Raw genomic sequence first — 20,147 nt, 5'->3', positions numbered from 1 at the left:
CTCTCTGACTCAGAGGGGAGGGGCGGCCGTTCCTTTTCTCGGCAAACAAGTCAAATGAGGAAAAAGCGGCGGCGGCGGCGGCGGCAGCAGGTGAGACGTGTGTGTGCGCTCCCGGCTCTGCTACATACTGAGTGCTGGGAACAGGTATGGGACTAGGATAGGCTGCCTGAAGCATGGAATGCTGGGACTTGTAGTTCCGGAGAAGGCTGTCTATAGACTCTGTGTAGCTCAGTATATGTGCACTGTTTGGGGGCATTATTTAGCCTCGGTGTACAGTGGGCAGTGTGTTATCTGGGCAGCATGGTGAGCTGGTATATGGATAGCATCACATGGCTCTGTAATTTCTCCACTGTATGGCGGTGTTATCTTGGCACAGTATGGCACTGTTATAGCGGTATTATCTTGGCACAGTATGGCACTGTTATAGCGGTATTATCTTGGCACAGTATGGCACTGTTATAGCGGTATCATCTTGGCACAGTATGGCACTGTTATAGCGGTATTATCTTGGCACTGTTATAGCGGTATTATCTTGGCACAGTATGGCACTGTTATAGCGGTATCATCTTGGCACAGTATGGCACTGTTATAGCGGTATCATCTTGGCACCGTTATTTCTCTATGGTATAGCGGTATTATCTTGGCACAGTATGGCACTGTTATAGCGGTATCATCTTGGCACCGTTATTTCTCTATTGTATAGCGGTATTATCTTGGCACAGTATGGCACTGTTATAGCGGTATTATCTTGGCACAGTATGGCACTGTTATAGCGGTATCATCTTGGCACAGTATGGCACTGTTATAGCGGTATTATCTTGGCACTGTTATAGCGGTATTATCTTGGCACAGTATGGCACTGTTATAGCGGTATCATCTTGGCACAGTATGGCACTGTTATAGCGGTATCATCTTGGCACCGTTATTTCTCTATGGTATAGCTGTATTATCTTGGCACAGTATGGCACTGTTATAGCGGTATCATCTTGGCACCGTTATTTCTCTATTGTATAGTGGTATCATCTTGGCACCGTTATTTCTCTATTGTATAGTGGTGTTATCTTGGCACAGTATGGCACTGTTATAGCGGTATTATCTTGGCACTGTTATAGCGGTATTATCTTGGCACAGTATGGCACTGTTATAGCGGTATTATCTTGGCACAGTATGGCACTGTTATAGCGGTATCATCTTGGCACAGTATGGCACTGTTATAGCGGTATCATCTTGGCACCGTTATTTCTCTATGGTATAGCGGTATTATCTTGGCACAGTATGGCACTGTTATAGCGGTATCATCTTGGCACCGTTATTTCTCTATTGTATAGTGGTATCATCTTGGCACCGTTATTTCTCTATTGTATAGTGGTGTTATCTTGGCACAGTATGGCACTGTTATAGCTGTATCATCTTGGCACTGTTATTTCTCTATTGTATGGTGGTGTTATCTTGGCACAGTATGGCACTGTTATAGCGGTATCATCTTGGCACTGTTATTTCTCTATTGTATAGTGGTGTTATCTTGGCACAGTATGGCACTGTTATAGCGGTATTATCTTGGCACTGTTATAGCGGTATTATCTTGGCACTGTTATAGCGGTATTATCTTGGCACAGTATGGCACTGTTATAGCGGTATTATCTTGGCACAGTATGGCACTGTTATAGCGGTATCATCTTGGCACAGTATGGCACTGTTATAGCGGTATCATCTTGGCACCGTTATTTCTCCACTGTATGGCGGTGTTATCTTGGCACAGTATGGCACTGTTATAGCGGTATCATCTTGGCACCGTTATTTCTCTATTGTATGGCGGTGTTATCTTGGCACAGCATGGCACTGTTATAGCGGTATCATCTTGGCACCGTTATTTCTCTATGGTATAGCGGTATTATCTTGGCACAGTATGGCACTGTTATAGCGGTATCATCTTGGCACCGTTATTTCTCTATGGTATAGCGGTATTATCTTGGCACAGTATGGCACTGTTATAGCGTTATCATCTTGGCACCGTTATTTCTCCACTGTATGGCGGTGTTATCTTGGCACAGTATGGCACTGTTATAGCGGTATCATCTTGGCACCGTTATTTCTCTATTGTATGGCGGTGTTATCTTGGCACAGCATGGCACTGTTATAGCGGTATCATCTTGGCACCGTTATTTCTCTATGGTATAGCGGTATTATCTTGGCACAGTATGGCACTGTTATAGCGGTGTTATCTTGGCACTGTTATAGCGGTGTTATCTTGGCACTGTTATTTGTCCATTGTATCCTTTTAAAGGGATTGTGTCACCTCTGCAAATAGCATTTATCATGTAGATGGAAGTTACCACAAGACACTGACTAATGTATTGTGATTCTCCATATTGCCTCCTTTGCTGGCTGGATTCATTTTTCCATCACGTTATACACGGCTCGTTTCCATGGTCACGACCACCCTGCACTCTATCGTGGTGGTCACGCTTACACACTATACGGAAATAGCGCTGGCTGTGACCACACATAGGCTGACGCTTTTTCCTATAGTGTGTAAGCGTGACCACCGCCGATAGATTGCAGGGCGGTCGTGACCATGGAAACGAGCAGTGTATAACGTGATGGAAAAATGAATCCAGCCAGCAAAGGAGGCAATATGGAGAATCACAATACATTAGTCAGTGCCTTGTAGTAACTTCCATCTACATGATAAATGCCATGTGCTGAAGTGAGAGGACCCCTTTAACATTGTGCTTCTGCCGTGTCTCCCAAATATTTGGTTGTGGCTTGCGCCCGGAATACCCAAATCTGCTACTAAAAAATAGTGGATGGCCATGAAGGGGTTAAAGATCCCTGGCATGCTTCTGCCCTCAGCGTGGTCGGTAGTAAATGTGCGGGGGGGGGGGGCAGCAGCTGCTGAAAATAAGCCATATCGCCATAGGCAATGGTCGCCATACTGTGCTGATGAGCGGGCGTTCCTGTCCAGTAGTCTGACCTTCAGGACCCCCACAGACACTGTGATCGAGGGGGGGCTGCGATCCCTACAGCTTATCCCCTGTACTGTCTGTGCAAGGAACTGCAGCTAATCCTGTATAAAGGGGGGAGTCCCACCAGGAGGACGCGTCCATAGGATGGGTGATGAGTATCTGACCCCAGCCACTAGGACCCCCCCCCCCCCCCAAATAAATAGTGCAATGGTCCCGCGCACAAATTCTCTATGACAGGGGTGCTCAACCTGCGGCCCTCCAGCTGTTGTAAAACTACAACTCCCAGCATGCCCTAATAGCTGTAGGCTGCCCAGGCCTGCGGGGAGTTGTAGTTTTGCAGCAGGTTGATCATCCCTGCTCTATGGGATTGCCAGAGAACGCCAAACGCTGTAGACCGACCATCCCATGGAGATTAATGGCGAATGCGTGAGGTGCGCTGTTGTGACCAGAGGGGGTCTCAGCGGCTGGACCACCACCAATAAGATACTTATGACCCCTATCCTGCGGATAGGTGATCCGTTCTCATAGTGTGGGACTACCCCTTTAAGGCCACCTGCACACGGGCGGACGCACAGAAGACCTGCTCGACTTTCCGGGCGGATTTATGTGCGTATCTACAGCATATATGTCTAATTGCGGATTTGCCGCAGATCTCACCTTCCGTTGAAAAGGTTGAAATTCGCAGCTAAAACCACCAACGTAATTCACATGCTGCGGATTTAGAAATCCAGAATGCAGGTCAATTTCCGCACGGAAAAAAAAATCAGCAAATTGTATATGAGATTTATGTACTGATACACTCTGCGGTTTTTCTGCACTGGAATCAGTGTGGAAAAACCGCACGTATTCTGCAGCAACATGTGCAGGTGGCCAAGAGGGGCTCTACATGCACACGAACGTATGTGTTTTGTGGCCTGCAAATTGCGGATCCGCAAAAAAAAAAGGATGACCTCCGTATGGCATTCGTTTTTTTGCTGATCCATTGTAATATTGCCTATCCTTGTCCGCAAAACGGACAAGAATAGGACATGCTATTTTATTTTTTGCGGGGTTATGTAACGGACATACGGATGCGGATAGTACACGGTGTGCTGTCAGCATCTTTTGCGGACCCGTTGAAATGAACCCGGAACGGACACGGAAACAAAATATGTTCGTGTGCATGAGGCCTTAGATAGATGCCGCCTTCCAGAAAAGCGCCACTCCTGTCCGTGGGTTGGGTGTGGTATTACAGCTCTGCTCCACTGGTGAACAGGTCAGGGTTGCAGCCCCATTTCTAGCCGTCTCCTCTAGCCCCGGAGATCCCCTTTAACATACACCAACACTAATCCCTTTCCTGACCGTTGGCAACAATGTATCAGCCCGGAGTCTACAGATTACAATGGACTGGAAATAACTGTACCAAACCTTCAGCTGTGAGAAACAGGAGGGTATATTCACATGTGCAGATTTGATGCAAAATCAGGTGTGGACGACAAAAGGAGGAAAAAAACGGAACGGACAAATAATAATTCTCCGGGATCATCGATCTGTTCCTGGGTTTTGACCTCAAAAACTGCACAAAAAAAACCTGATTATTCTGTGACTATAACCCTAGTCTATAGTCTCTGCCTATAACCGAGTGACTGTTTCTGTTCACTGACAGCAAGCAGAGCTCTGTTCTTCAGACTGTAAGTGTATTTGAAATTTGGAAACTCCTCATTATACAGTGACTCAGCTTAATTTGCCTCGTAACGATGTAACGGGTAATGTTTCGTGGCTGCAGTTTTATGATCCGTTCACTTTCAATGTATTTAGTGACGGATTCCCCTTTTTTATTTTCCAAAGGAGCTGTGAAAAATGAAAGGTGGAATCTGATTGGTTGCACCTGGAGTGAGAAACTATGCATGCCGCGGTGATCCCATTCATTTCTAGAGGATCGCCGCCCCTCCGCGATCCTGTCCGCGACCAGTGTCAGCCCTGACACCCGCCCGCAGCAACTGGGGTCAGCGATAACCGACTCCTCAACGTCAATAGTGACTGTACCATCTGAGCGGTTGCACAGAGAGAAGGGGGCTCCCCCGATCACCCAGTAGAGGGCGCTGATAGGTTGTCATGTCAGCTGGGAGCCTCAGGGCTCATGTGCCGGCCGGGCCAATGCATGGGCACTGACCGCGTGCCCACTACAGACGCGGACCGGGTCACTTGAATGGGGTCTGCGATCCGCATTCGACGGACAGAAAACCCGATCCGTGCCTCCATTCCGCATCGCACCGCGGATTGCGGACCCATCCATGATACGGTGCACACACGGCCGATGCCCGTATGTTGTGGCCCTCCTGTGTGCTGCCCGCAATACGGTCACGGCCTCGAGAAGACCCCTAGGCAGGCAGGGTGTAATAGGACACCAGTGGATTGCACAAGACATGTTAGCCGATTCGTAGCCCCATCCTAAAACGGAGGGAACTTCAGGAGGCAAAGGGTTAAGGGAGTTTCCCGGAGAACGCAGGGGAGGAGATGCGTCATCAGCGGCTGCTTGTTCTCCACTGGACGCTCTCCTCCTGACTTTAATGTTTTGTTTTCGCCTCTTTTTGCTTGTTGGGGTTCATCAGGTGTGAACATTTCTCGCAGCCCCAATTATCCTCTGCGGACACCACGTTTCGTCTCACTTCCTCCTCAGGTGCCTCTACTAATCCCAGGGGCCCCGAGTTTTCAGAAAACTTTTCTGTCACGACTAGGGATGAGCGAATAGACTCCGGACGAAAACATCCGAAGTCGATTCGCGTAAGACTTTGTTGTAATACTGTACGGAGCAGAATGTTTTGGCGAGACTTTGCGAAGCAATAACTTCGGCTCATCGGAGCCAATACATTCTAATGCTGTACGGAGCGCTGGCGTCACGATGGTAGAAATGACGCGTATGAAGTGGACATAAAAGTAAGAAAAAATGGCGATTAAAAAAAGCGCACACTGTCAGTTTCTCGTGGTAATTTTTCTACTATTTTGCCTGTTTTTCATTGTCGTTAAAAATAGTCATTTCTTTTTTTAACCCCTAAAAGGCCATATTGCACTAGTGTACTCATATTTAGTGGCCGTTGATTCCAGTGGGGTCAGTCTGGCCTGAGAAAATGGACAAAAGTAGAACGTGACGTGTACTATTTTTTAATTTTTTATTTTTTTTGACAGCCCCATTGACTTCAGTTTGTTCTAAAAACACCCATCACGCGCCCGTTTTTCACTCTCGTTAGAATGTCGGTGTAGCTCAGCACAGTCACGTAGCAGGGGATCAGTGGTAGCCCTGCAATAACGAGACTCTTGGAAGAAAGGATCTCGCACGACGCTCGCTACATCGCAGCTTTATCAGTCTTCTGCGGAGCGCGCTTCTCTGTTTGACAGTAAACATGCGCGGTTACACCCGGTTTCCATAACAGCTCAGCCATTTTTCTTCACTATTAGGCCTCTTTCACACGGGCGTTGCGGGAACAGGAGCAATTTTTCAGCGCGAGTGCAAAACATTGTAATGCGTTTTGCACTCGCGTGAGAAAAATCGCGCATGTTTGGTACCCAAACCCGAACTTCTTCACAGAAGTTCGGGCTTGGGATCGGTGTTCTGTAGATTGTATTATTTTCCCTTATAACATGGTTATAGGGGAAAATAATAGCATTCTGAATACAGAATGCATAGTACAATAGCGCTGGAGGGGTTAAAAAAAATATAAAAAATAATTAAACTCCCCTTAATCCACTTGATCGCGCAGTCCGGCTTCTCTTCTGTCTTTGCTGATTGCAGGAAAAGGACCTGTGGTGATGTCACTCCGGTCATCACATGGTCCATCACATGATCCATTACCATGGTAAAAGATCATGTGATGGACCATGTGATGACTGGAGTGACGTCACCACAGGTCCTTTTCCTGCAATCAGCAAAGACAGAAGACAGAAGAGATGCCGGCTGCGCGAGCAAGTGGACTAAGGGGAGTTTAATTATTTTTTATAATTTTTTTAACCCCCTCCAGCTCTATTGTACTAATTATTCAGAATGCTATTATTTTCCCTTATAACCATGTTATAAGGGAAAATAATAATGATTGGGTCTCCATCCCGATCGTCTCCTAGCAACCGTGCGTGAAAATTGCACCGTATCCGCACTTGCTTGCGGATGCTTGCGATTTTCTCGCAACCCCATTCATTTCTATAGGGCCTGCGTTACGTGAAAAAAGCACAAAGAGGAGCATGCTGCGATTTTCACGCAACGCACAAGTGATGCGTGAAAATCACCGCTCGTGTGCACAGCCCCATAGAAATGAATGGGTCAGGATTCAGTGCGGGTGCAATGCGTTCAACTCGCGCATCGCATCCGCGCGGAATATTCGCCCGTGTGAAAGGGGCCTTAGAGGTTTCACGGTTATGGGGCGAGGTGCTATGGATGTCACATCTTAAAGAGGCGGGTCACTGTGGAGGTCCCAGTTGAGGGGGCGGGGTTCTGTAGAGGTCACTGTTAAGGGGACAGGTCGCTGTGGATGTCAGTGTTAAGGGGACGGGCCGCTGTGGAAATCACTGTTGTGGTGAGGGCCCGGGGTATGTGAAGGTCACAGTTAACAGGGTGGGGGTCAGTGTTAAGGGGCAGGCTGCTGTAGAGGTCACTGTTATGGGGAACACTGTGGATATTGTTTAACCTCACACACAAACATTAAATGAAATGGTGGAAATATACCAAATATACCTGCGCGAAGTCGTGGTCATCCTGCTAATATATTACACCCTTGGACATGGCACCCGCTGTATATTTTTGTGAATTAGTGCTGCCATTTTTTTTATATATTGGGGAGTCAGCTCTTCTCCGGGGGTCATTCACACAAGTATCTTCGCCAGACATCAAGTTTCAGGTCCAAACATCGCTTTATTTGGCACCTCAGCAAACCAAACATAAATGATACAAAATAAACACCTAAACATAACATAACCTGACTCACCTAAAGGACCGTTCACACACGATCTAAAGTCCAGTGCCTTTATGGGGGAGTGTGGCCGAGTAGTCCTCCTGACTCCGGCCTTGTGACCACTTGCGCCCAAGCGTCACGGCGTCCCCCCAACAATCCGGCTAGAACCTAGCCCCGTCGCCAGCCCAGCTGAGACCACTCTTCCAGAGCCTCCAGCAGGACTGTGTTTCACAAAGACTGTCTCCTTCCCCAGACTGGGAGCCCCTCCCAAGTCCAGCAACAGGATTAAATACCATCCCTGCACATGGGCATATTCAAAAATCCCGGACTGGAGCATGGGGAACAGGCACCCACCCAACACATTGCCTTTTCCCAGTAAAAGCCCGCCCCGGACTAGCTGGAGCCAGCTAAGCTAAGTAGCTTGGTGTCCACCAACTAATTTGGTGGCCACCTATATCTAGGGCCGTTACTCCATCAAGGCCGGGCACCTTGGTGACATGCTCCTGGTGCAAACACCCCTTTTTTCATGCTCCCTGCTTCCCCGGGACTTTACTGCACCCATCACTATTCACATTGCCACAGTATATATATTAATATATTATTAATTTCTGTCTGACTGAACCGATCTGCACCAAATTTGGCACACGGGTACATCAGAGGTTATTTTTCGGGGGGTGGGGTGACTCTTAAGGGGACAGGCTGCTGTGAAGGTCAAAATTAAGAAGGGGTGGGCTGCTGTGGAGGGTCAGTGTTAACGGGCAGGCTGCTTTGGAGGGTCGGTGTAATTAACTGGCATGCTGCTGTGGAGGGTCGGTGTAATTAACGGGCAGGCTGCTTTGGAGGGTCGGTGTAATTAACGGGCAGGCTGCTGTGGAGGGTCGGTGTAATTAACGGGCAGGCTGCTGTGGAGGGTTGGTGAACAGCCGGCATTGGCGCTTGCTCCAAGAACCAGAGCTTGTACTTACAGCTCATTCTCAGAACTGAAGAACTTCCAGAGCCTTTAAGGGGATTGTCCTCGATGATTAAAAATCTCAGACCAGTCCAAATAAAATAAAATAAAAATAATATATACTTTATTAGAACAACACAATAAAACACATATAATGGAGTCTTACATCATTGGGTGGAGTAAAACAGGTATAAAAGAGGGACACGGGGGGAGGGGGCCGATAAAGGAGAATACATATAGGGGGAGCAGCAACTGTAATTGGGTGAAACGCGTCGGGTAAGTGAGGGACACCGGATGGTGATGTGACCGTTTGTTTACAATTGAATGAGCTACTACGGTATATGTGGTTCCTGCTCTACCGGAGGCACAATTGCTATGCAGTGATGGCCAGTTTGCAGTGTTCGCCAGCGAAGACATGCGGGCTGCCATCTTGACTCACCCGTCCGGCGATGCACAGATAAGACCTTACCTGTGCCTGTGCCGGGAGCCGGTCTGAAATCAAATGCAGTCACCAGGAGCAGGCAGTGCTCCAGACAAAAAAAAAATACCTAGTAGCCATTGGCTCCTGAACTGAAAAATTTAGGAGCCAAATCGAAACCGAATAAAAAAATTTGGTATCGTGACAACGCTACGCCGATCAGATCGGCGTAGGGTTGTTTCGATACCAAAATTTTGATTCGCTTTTGTCACCATAAAAAAGTATTGCGATTCTCAATACCACGCAAAAAAAAAAGCTGCGCAAAAAAAGCTGCGTGCATTTCGCATTTTATGAAACGTTCGGCCCATAATAGAACAGTCCTATCCTATTTTTTTGGGGGGTCAAGGTGACAAAAAAATGGCGACTCGCATGCTTTTTATTTATTTCTGTTACGGCTCTCACCGCATAGTTGATATTTTTTAATAATTTAATAGTTTGGACTTTTCGGACGCAGCGCTATGTAATATGTTTATTTATTTATTGTTTATATATTTTATATGTAAAATTAATATTTTAAGGTACTCTCACACTTGCGTTTTTCATTTCCGGCACTGAATTCCGTCAAAGGGGCTCTATACCGGAAAAGAACTGATCAGGTATATCCCCATGCATTCTGAATGGAGAGCAATCCATCATCAGGATGCATCAGCATGTCTTCAGTTCAGTCTTTTTGACTGATCAGGCAAAAGATAAAACCGTAACATGCTACGGTTTTATCTCCGGCGAAAGACTTGCCGGAATGCCAGCATACAAGATGGATTCGTTCTTGCAATGCATTTGTGAGATGGATCCGCGGATGCGGTGCGATTTTCACGCATGGTTGCTAGGATGAAAGTCTATTCACTGTGTTATTTTCCCTTATAACATGGTTATAAGAGAAAATAATTGCATTCTTTAACCCCCTCAGCCCCCCTAGCTTAAACACCCTTAAAGACCAGGCCACTTTTTACACTTCTGACCTACACTACTTTCACCGTTTATTGCTCGGTCATGCAACTTACCACCCAAATGAATTTTACCTCCTTTTCTTCTCATTAATAGAGCTTCCATTTGGTGGTATTTCATTGCTGCTGACATTTTTACTTTTTTTGTTATTAATCGAAATTTAACGATTTTTTTGCAAAAAAATGACATTTTTCACTTTCAGTTGTAAAATTTTGCAAAAAAAACAACATCCATATATAAATGTTTCTCAAAATTTATTGTTCTACATGTCTTTGATAAAAAAAAAATGTTTGGGTAAAAAAAAAAAATGGTTTGGGTAAAAGTTATAGCGTTTACAAACTATGGTACAAAAATGTGAATTTCCGCTTTTTGAAGCAGCTCTGACTTTCTGAGCACCTGTCATGTTTCCTGAGGTTCTACAATGCCCAGACAGTAGAAACACCCCACAAATGACCCCATTTCGGAAAGTAGACACCCTAAGGTATTCGCTGATGGGCATAGTGAGTTCATAGAACTTTTTATTTTTTGGCACAAGTTAGCGGAAAATTATGATTTTTTTCTTTTTATTTTTTTCTTACAAAGTCTCATATTCCACTAACTTGTGACAAAAAATAAAAACTTCCATGAACTCACTATGCCCATCAGCGAATACCTTGGGGTGTCTTCTTTCCAAAATGGGGTCACTTGTGGGGTAGTTATACTGCCCTGGCATTCTAGGGGCCCAAATGTGTGGTAAGGAGTTTGAAATCAAAATGTGTAAAAAATGACCGGTGAAATCCGAAAGGTGCTCTTTGGAATGTGGGCCCCTTTGCCCACCTAGGCTGCAAAAAAGTGTCACACATGTGGTATATCCGTACTCAGTAGAAGTTGGGGAATGTGTTTTGGGGTGTCATTTTACATATACCCATGCTGGGTGAGAGAAATATCTTGGCAAAAGACAACTGTTCCCATTTTTTTTTTTTATACAAAGTTGGCATTTGACCAAGATATTTATCTCACCCAGCATGGGTATATGTAAAATGACACCCCAAAACACATTCCCCAACTCCTCCTGAGTACGGCGATACCACATGTGTGACACTTTTTTGCAGCCTAGATGCGCAAAGGGGCCCAAATTCCTTTTAGGGGGGCATTTTTAGACATTTGGATCCCAGACTTCTTCTCACGCTTTAGGGCCCCTAAAAAGCCAGGGCAGTATAAATACCCCACATGTGACCCCATTTTGGAAAGAAGACACCCCAAGGTATTCAATGAGGGGTCTGGCGAGTTCATAGAAAAAAAAATTTTGGGCATAAGTTAGCGGAAATTGATTTTTTTTTATTTTTATTTTTATTTTTTTCTCACAAAGTCTCACTTTCCGCTAACTTGGGACAAAAATTTAAATCTTTCATGGACTCAATATGCCCCTCAGCGAATACCTTGGGGTGTCTTCTTTCCAAAATTGGGTCAGTTGTGGGGTGTTTGTACTGCCCTGGCATTTGAGGGTCTCCGCAATCATTACATGTATGGCCAGCATTAGGAGTTTCTGCTATTCTCCTTATATTGAGCATATGGGTAATGAGATTTTTTTTTTCCGTTCAGCCTCTGGGCTGAAAGAAAAAAATGAACGGCACAGATTTCTTCATTCGCATCGATCAATGTGGATGAAAAAATCTCTGCCAAAAAAAGAAAAAGGAGGGGAAAGGCGTCTGCCAGGACATAGGAGCTCCGCCCAACATCCATACCCACTTCAGCTCGTATGCCCTGGCAAACCAGATTTCTCCATTCACATCAATCGATGTGGATGAATAAATCATTGCCGGGATTTTTTATTTTTTTTTATATATACAAAGTGTTTGCCAAAGTATATGAACACCGCCACCTCCTCAGCTCATATGCCTCGGCAAACATAGCTTTTACTGAAGAGGAGAAATCTCGTCTTGCAGCGCCGCATACACCGACTTGCGTGTAATCTGACAGCAGCACAATGCTTCTGTCCGAATGCACATCAGTGCTGCAGCTAGTCGATCGGTTGGTCCACCTGGAAGGGAAAAAAAAAAGAAAAAACCAGGCCGCAACGCAATAATTTTATTAACTTTGGAACAGAACATATAAACTTAAACTTTTTGAACTGAACATTAACCTTTTTGCTTACTGGTGTTTTTTTTTTTTTTTTTTTTTTTTACCTTTTATAGAACAAACCTCTCCTTCCCCATGGGTCAATGTGCAAAGCGCAAATCGCCCAAAGATGTGGCGAAGTGCGTTATGCACTTTGTCCCAGGTGAAAGGAGACGTTTGCAGCAGCTGTAAGTAAAAGGGCCCTAATAGCCCTGTGTGCCTGTCCTGTGAGATGCAATCCCTATGCTAGGTGTACCTGTGTGTGGTACTTCTGGAAACACTCCCCTAAGCATAGGGCAGGGTGGTCAGGACAGTCAGGACAGAAATAGCGGGTGTCACGCCTTATTCCACTCCTGCTACAGACACGACATCTTTTTCGGGGTGACGGTTGGGTTGAGGTACCAGGAACGACACTGGGGAAATGTCGCTCGTGTAGACGGCTCACTACACTGGTGGATGGGGCCACGGAACCTCCTGGGTAAAGGAGGTTCTCGATGATCTCTTCCTGGAATTTGAGGAAGGATCGTGTTCTCCCAGCCTTACTGTAGAGAACAAAACTATTATACAGCGCCAATTGAATTAAATATACAGACACCTTCTTATACCAGCGTCTGGTGCGTCGGGAAACTAAATAGGGAGCCAACATCTGGTCATTGAAGTCCACCCCTCCCATGAGCGCATTATAGTCGTGGACTGAGAGGGGCTTTTCAATGACACGGGTTGCCCTTTCAATTTGGATTGTCGTGTCTGCGTGAATGGAGGAGAGCATGTAAACGTCACGCTTGTCTCTCCATTTCACCGCGAGCAGTTCTTCGTTACACAAGGCAGCCCTCTCCCCCCTTGCAAGACGGGTGGTAACGAGCCGTTGGGGGAAGCCCCGGCGACTAGGTCGCACGGTGCCACAGGCGCAAATCTGTTCTAGAAACAAATGCCTAAAGAGGGCCACACTTGTGTAGAAATTGTCCACATAAAGATGGTACCCCTTGCCGAATAAGGGTGACACCAAGTCCCAGACTGTCTTCCCACTGCTCCCCAGGTAGTCAGGGCAACCGACCGGCTCCAGGGTCTGATCTTTTCCCTCATAGATCCGAAATTTGTGGGTATAGCCTGTGGCCCTTTCACAGAGCTTATACAATTTGACCCCATACCGGGCATGCTTGCTTGGGATGTATTGTTTGAAGCCAAGGCGCCCGGTAAAATGTATTAGGGACTCGTCTACGCAGATGTTTTGCTCAGGGGTATACAAATCTGCAAATTTCTGGTTGAAATGGTCTATGAGGGGCCGAATTTTGTGGAGCCGGTCAAAAGCAGGGTGGCCTCTGGGACGGGAGGTGGTGTTGTCGCTAAAATGCAGGAAACGCAGGATGGTCTCAAATCGTGTCCTGGACATGGCAGCAGAGAACATGGGCATGTGATGAATCGGGTTCGTGGACCAATATGACCGCAATTCATGCTTTTTAGTTAGACCCATGTTGAAGAGAAGGCCCAGAAAAATTTTAATTTCGGAAACTTGGACTGGTTTCCACCGGAAAGGCTGGGCATAAAAGCTTCCCGGGTTGGCGGTTATAAATTGTGTGGCATACCGATTTGTTTCTGCCACAACTAAGTCTAAGAGCTCCGCAGTCAAGAACAGCTCAAAAAATCCCAGGGCCGAACCGATCTGAGCCGTCTCAACCCGAACTCCAGACTGGGCGGTGAAAGGGGGAACTAATGGTGCGGCTGAAGTTGGTGACTGCCAATCAGGGTTTGCCAGCACCTCAGGGATTCTAGGGGCTCTACGGGCCTGTCTGTGCGGTGGCTGCGACGGGGTAACTATTGCACGTGCCACCGTACCAGCTTCAACTGCCCTTCTGGTGCTCGCTACTTCACCATGTTGTACAGCAGTGCTGGTACTAGGTCCAGGGAGGGCTGCGCTGCTGGTGTATGCCTCACCACGTGATCCGGCAGCGACAGCCCCACTCTGCTGCTCTTGAAGCGAATCAGTGACTGCGGTGTGGTGGCCTAACTGATCCCTAAACTACCTAACCAAGGGGCCTAAACTATCCCTAAAACCTAACAGCCAATACCAGTGAAAAAAAAAAAGTGACAGTTTACACTGATCACTTTTTTCCTTTCACTAGTGATTGACAGGGGCGATCAAAGGGGTGATCAAAGGGTTAATTGGGGTGCAGGGGGTGATCTGGGGCTAAAGTGTACTGTTGGTGCTACTCACTGTGAAGCCTGCTCCTCTGCTGGATCCAACCGACGAAAAGGACCAGCAGAGGAGCAGACAAGCCATATAACAGATCATATTTACTAATATGATCTGTTATACGGCTTGTGATTCGTTTTTTTGAAAATCGCCAGCCTGCCAGCCAATGATCGTTGCTGGCAGGCTGGTGACGAACTTGTCCTTTAACTTTTGCCGGCCCGCGATGCGCGGGCCGGCTCTGACCGAAATCTCGCGTCTCGCGAGATGACGCACGGATGTGTCCAGGAGGAATGAATTAACCACCTTCCGGACGCATCCGTGCGTTAGGCGGTCGGGAGGTGGTTAATACAGAATGCTTAGTAGAAGGTCAATTGAGGGTTAAAAAATAAACTCCCCTCCTCCAATTGATCGCGTAGCTGCCGGTCTCCTGTTCTTTCTTCAGGACCTGTCAAAGGACCTGTGGTGACATCACTGTGCTCATCACATGGTACATCACATGATCCATCACCATGGTAATGGACCATGTGATGAGCTCAGTGATGTCACCACAGGTCCTTTGACAGGTCCTCAAGAAAGAACAGGAGACCGGCAGCTACGCAATCAATTGGAGGAGGTGAGTAAATTATTTTTTTTATTTTTTTTAAAACCCTTATTGGCACTGCGCCACCGATGTTTATTATACTGGGGTGTTGGGGGGCGCACTGCGTCACCAATGAAGATAACTGACCTGTTAATACAAATACAGGAGGCGGGTGCCGGAATTAAATAGCCGGCACCCGAACTCTATGATGAGGAGCTGCGAACAGCGACAGTTAACCCCTCAGGTACCGCACCTGAAGGGTTAACTGCCGCTGATCACAGCTCCCTGTCATAGAGGTCGGGTGCCGGCTATTTAATTCCGGCACCCGCCTCCTGCATTTGTATTAACAGGTCAGTTATCTTCATTGGTGGCGCAGTGGCCACAGCCCCTCCCCTCCTCCTCCCGTCTCTTCTTATTGGCGGCAGCACGGGGGGAGGGAGAGACTCCTTCACTGCGCTGCTGAGAAGAACATTGGCGGCGGGGCAGAGAACTATCATCTCCTGTGCCCCGCTGCTGTATTCAACTGCAGAGCTGCGGCGGCGGGTCTAGTCGCAAATGGCGACAAGACTAAAAAGTCTTGTCGCCATTTGTAAATTCTAAGTCGCATTGGCGACCATTTTGGTCGCCATCTGGAGCCCTGGCAGGCAGTTCCGAGAACAGCCGCGGGGGGCCTTCATCGGGCTGCTCTCGGAACTGCCTGCTCCTAGTGACCGCATTTGATTTCAGACCGGCTCCAGGTACGGGTAAGGGCTTAACTGTGCATCGCCGGACGGGTGAGTCAAGATGGCAGCCGGCATCTGTTCGCTGGCCGTCACTGGTGCTGTGCACTGTTACTGGGCTCTGCCTGTGTGTGGAGACCGGCTGTAGGATCTATTTCCTTCATTTTCTGTTACTTACTTGGGGTAACGTTCACACTTGTGTATTTATGTATCTAATTGCAGTTGCTGCTCCCCCTATATGTATTCTCCTTTATCGGCCCCCTCCCCCCGTGTCCCTCTTTTAGGGTGCATTCACACGTCCGTGGTGTGTTGCGGACCCGCAAATTGCGGGTCCGCAACACACCAGCCCGTCACCCCCATAGAAATGCCTATTCTTGTCCGCAAGCTGCGGACAAGAATAGGACATGCTCTATCTTTTTGCGGAGCTGCGGACCCAAAATCGGGGCCGCGCTCCGCAATTGCGGCTGCAGACGGCACACTGTGTGCTGTCCGCATCCATTCCGTCCCCATAGAGAATGAATGGGTCCGCACCCATTCCGCAAAATTGCGGAAAGGATGCGGACCCATTTTGCGGACGTGTGAATGGAGCCTTATACCTGTTTTACTCCACCCAATGATGTAAGACTCCATTATATGTGTTTTTTTGTGTTGTTCTAATAAAGTATATATTTTTTGCCCCTCCGTCTGTGTAGGTTTTTATTTATTTATTTTTTATAATAATCCTGATGTTCTACTCGCCTCCTTCTCGCACCTCTGCTACGACCGCCCGTCACATACCGACAGAATACATTTCTGTGGGTTCCGGTCCAGCAATGTGTACCGCGGAAATGCCTTTCTATTATATAACAAATACCGTATATTGAGGCACAAGAGGCATCGTAAGGGCGGCACCACATCCGGCCGCCTCCGCTATTAGGCTGTTGCAGACTTTTTCTCAGTTTTGGTCAGTGTTTTATTTGTGGTTTTATTTCCCTTCTGCAGGTTTCAGAAGATGGTTGGGAAAGGGATGTGGCGCGGTGTGTGATCGGTGCACGATATGACGGCGCCATGTGCTGTTATCCTTCCTTGCTTTGCTTTGTTACAAGGTAGGTACATGATGCTGCACCTGTCTGCCCTCCCGGGAGTTGAATAATTGTATTCTCCTTAAAAGATAATTCTGGGGTATTTTATTAAATTTTTTCCAAAGTATGCTGCCTCCCTCTGTTATTCCTCCCGGAAATGTATGAATAATGGACAAATTGAAGCTTTCATTCCGCTCATCTGTAATGTGTGTCCCTGCACAGTCTGACCCTTTTAGCGCTCATGTACATCGCGGATCCCGGCCGAGTGCATGCTGCCTTTATTTTTTCTTCACACTCCTCTAGAAATGTCCCGTTCCTTATCCACAAAACGGACAAGAATAGGACCTGTTCTTTGTGGAGGCTCGGAACGTGCAGGTGGTCAACACACGTTATCCTGTCCGCATCTTTTGTGGCCCCATTGAAATGAATGGGTCCGCATCTGAACCACATAAAAATCGCGTGTGGACCGAAAATACGGCCGTGTGCCTGAGCTCTAAATATGTAAGGACACACTTCACTGACAAGAGGAAATAACAACATCCACTTGTCAATTTATTTGTACATTTCGGAAAGGAATAATAGAGGAACAGCATTGAAATCGTACAGTACAACTCTGTGTTCTAAGAAATAATGCTGCCACGGAATTATTTTCGTAGACTTGTCAGGGCAGACATTAAAATCAGAGGGGCCCCAGTGCAAGAACGTTATGTGGACCCTTTGATTGGGTGGTAGGTCAGGTACGTCCGCCTCTGAGCTCACCTGGTTGATAGTGATGTAGTGGCAGCTTACAGCGCATTCAGAAAGTCTGGAGACCCGTCACTTTTCCCATTTGCATACTCCTGTCACTGTCACATGGCAGAATCACTGATATGATGTCATAGTAGCATAGCTGAATAAAATCCACTTGTGATGTCACTGCAGTTACTCAATAGAAATACAGTTGTGACATCACAGCAGCTTATCAGGCTAAAAACAACGTCACATTGGCTGCTTCCCGACGCAAAGTTGTGATATCGCAGCGGCCGACTCCGCGGGTCAGCGTGGTGTCGCAGCGGCCGACTCCGCGGGTCAAGGTGGTGTCGCAGCGGCCGACTCCGCGGGTCAGCGTTGTGTCGCAGCGGCCGACTCCGCGGGTCAGCGTTGTGTCGCAGCGGCCGACTCCGCGGGTCAGCGTTGTGTCGCAGCGGCCGACTCCGCGGGTCAGCGTTGTGTCGCAGCGGCCGACTCCGCGGGTCAGCGTTGTGTCGCAGCGGCCGACTCCGCGGGTCAGCGTGGTGTCGCAGCGGCCGACTCCGCGGGTCAGTGCGGTGTCGCCGCGGCTGACCTGACTGCCCCCATACAGTAGTTATGCCTCAGTTCTCCCTCACACTTGTGATGACACATCAGTCTGTCTTCGAGGACCAGCACTATAAATGTATGGTGCTGTGATAACACAGGTCCACGCCATCACCCATGGCCTTCTTTGGCAATAATAAGCATAATCGAAGATAACTGCGCTCTCGCCCGTTTAACCCCTTAATGGAGACTGAATTATCTAATGGATCAAATTAAATGGTGGGGGGGTCGCTTGGTTGTCCCAACCCCTATGACGTGATTGGTTATATACGGCAGCCTGGTGCTACCTTATGTAGGTGGCTATTAGGAGTTATTTTGGAAATTACCTAATAGGTGCCTGTCGCCAGTTTTTGCTGACTGGCACTAATGCATTGGCATTTGCTTGTTGATCTGATCTGATCCGACCTCTGTGAGCGAGCGCGGAGTTCTTTTTTCCATTAGTCCCAGTTGAATGGAGCGGCAGCGCACGTGTGTGACCATCGCTTCATTCAAGAGGGGGATGTGGGTCCCAGGAGCTGCGCCCCCAGCAGTCAGATACCTAATGTCTCTCTTGTGGGTAGGTACATTTTGCTCGTGGGAAAAGCTCATCTAGCTATGTGCCCATATTATGGTCTGGCAGTCGGGGCCCACGTGACTGGTACTTCTGCAAATACAGCAAACAGACCTTTATACAGGGACAAGCGTGACCACAAGTCTCCGAGTAAGCGCTCTCTACCTCTTTTTTATATTGTTCCGTTCCCCTATTACTTTGTTGCTTGTGTCTCGCTGGTTTTGCATCCGGTCCATGTTCCTTTTCAGAGCGAATTCACCCATTGCGCAATTTCTGCGGCTTCTGCATGGAAAATCCACAGCAGTTTACAATACGACGGGGAGTTTTTCAAAGCCAGGTTTCCAACGTAGTAAAGCTGCAAACAAAATGTGCAACCTTTTTGCTAATTTACGCTGCACTCGCCCAACAGCCATAAAACTGGCGTAAATCATTGCGCCTGAAATCCACGCCGGCTGGTGCACATTCCACTTTCCGCAGCATGGACGACCCAAGATGCACCAAAATTATTCAGAGGTGTGCACTTCTTAACGGGGTTATCCGACAGTACAAATTTTGCCCCTCCTGTTGACGACCTGCGTCCCTCCCGATCCCTGCATGGCCACCGCTGCATCTCCCCGGTGACCACCCAGGTGACGCCAGGGAGGCTGGTCACCGCCGCGGCCTGCTATTGGCTGCTTCCCACCCATTGCCGGATGTTTTGATCCGCACGACAGGGAGATGCAGAGGTGGCTATGCGGGGATACGGAGGGACGCAGGTAAGTATGGTCTATAGGAGGGACTCTGGCATTGTGGGGGGATTTGTACTATTAGATAAGCCCCTTTAATAAACTTCCTGCATCTTTTGCCAGTGCAGCGTCTGATGGGTACTGACATACGGGCATCCTTGGGGAGGTGGACGTTTACATTTATAGCTCACAAAAGATGCAGATTTTTGAACAAGGAGTAATTTGTTCAAAATTGGCTTCCTCTACTTTTATTTTATTTTTTTTTTACATTTTTTTGCGCACCATTCAGCAGCTTTACATATGGAAAAAATAGACCTATGTCCGTCCGTTTGGTGTCCGTGGGCGTCTTTTTGTTTTGTCTTTTTGTGCACCCATAGAGAAGTATAGCGCACGCTGCTGATTTCTCATCACGGATCAAATGGACACATGAGTTGAACCCATGGACTTCTATGGGCCCTTGTGCCATCTTCATGCAGTCCATGTTCAGTTAGTGGCCCTCACTGATGGCTCACCAGTGGATAATACACCCATCTTAATGGGCCTTATGCTAAAATAATCAGGTCCACTGATTCGTCGATCACTAGAGGTTTCAGCAGCAAGAGAGCCTGTGGTCGGCATATTGTCGGGGACCC

General features: G+C 47.6%; 1 protein-coding gene and 1 long non-coding RNA gene across 2 annotated transcripts in view; one reads left to right on the top strand and one right to left on the bottom strand.

Annotated features, from left to right (window-relative positions):
• Positions 1–20,147, bottom strand: part of IFNAR2 (interferon alpha and beta receptor subunit 2) — a gene marked incomplete at its 5' end in the record, with an annotated part of 168,523 nt that overhangs the window by 99,479 nt on the left and 48,897 nt on the right. The gene's annotated exons all lie outside the window — the stretch shown is intronic.
• Positions 40–19,090, top strand: LOC120994527. The gene is made up of 3 exons (XR_005777427.1): positions 40–144; positions 16,826–16,929; positions 19,039–19,090. It is a non-coding gene; the product is annotated as an uncharacterized LOC120994527 (long non-coding RNA).

Source organism: Bufo bufo, chromosome 3, assembly GCF_905171765.1.
Source record: "Bufo bufo chromosome 3, aBufBuf1.1, whole genome shotgun sequence".
NCBI classification, from domain to species: Eukaryota; Metazoa; Chordata; class Amphibia; order Anura; family Bufonidae; genus Bufo; species Bufo bufo.
This window is presented reverse-complemented; position numbering and strand designations above follow the sequence as displayed.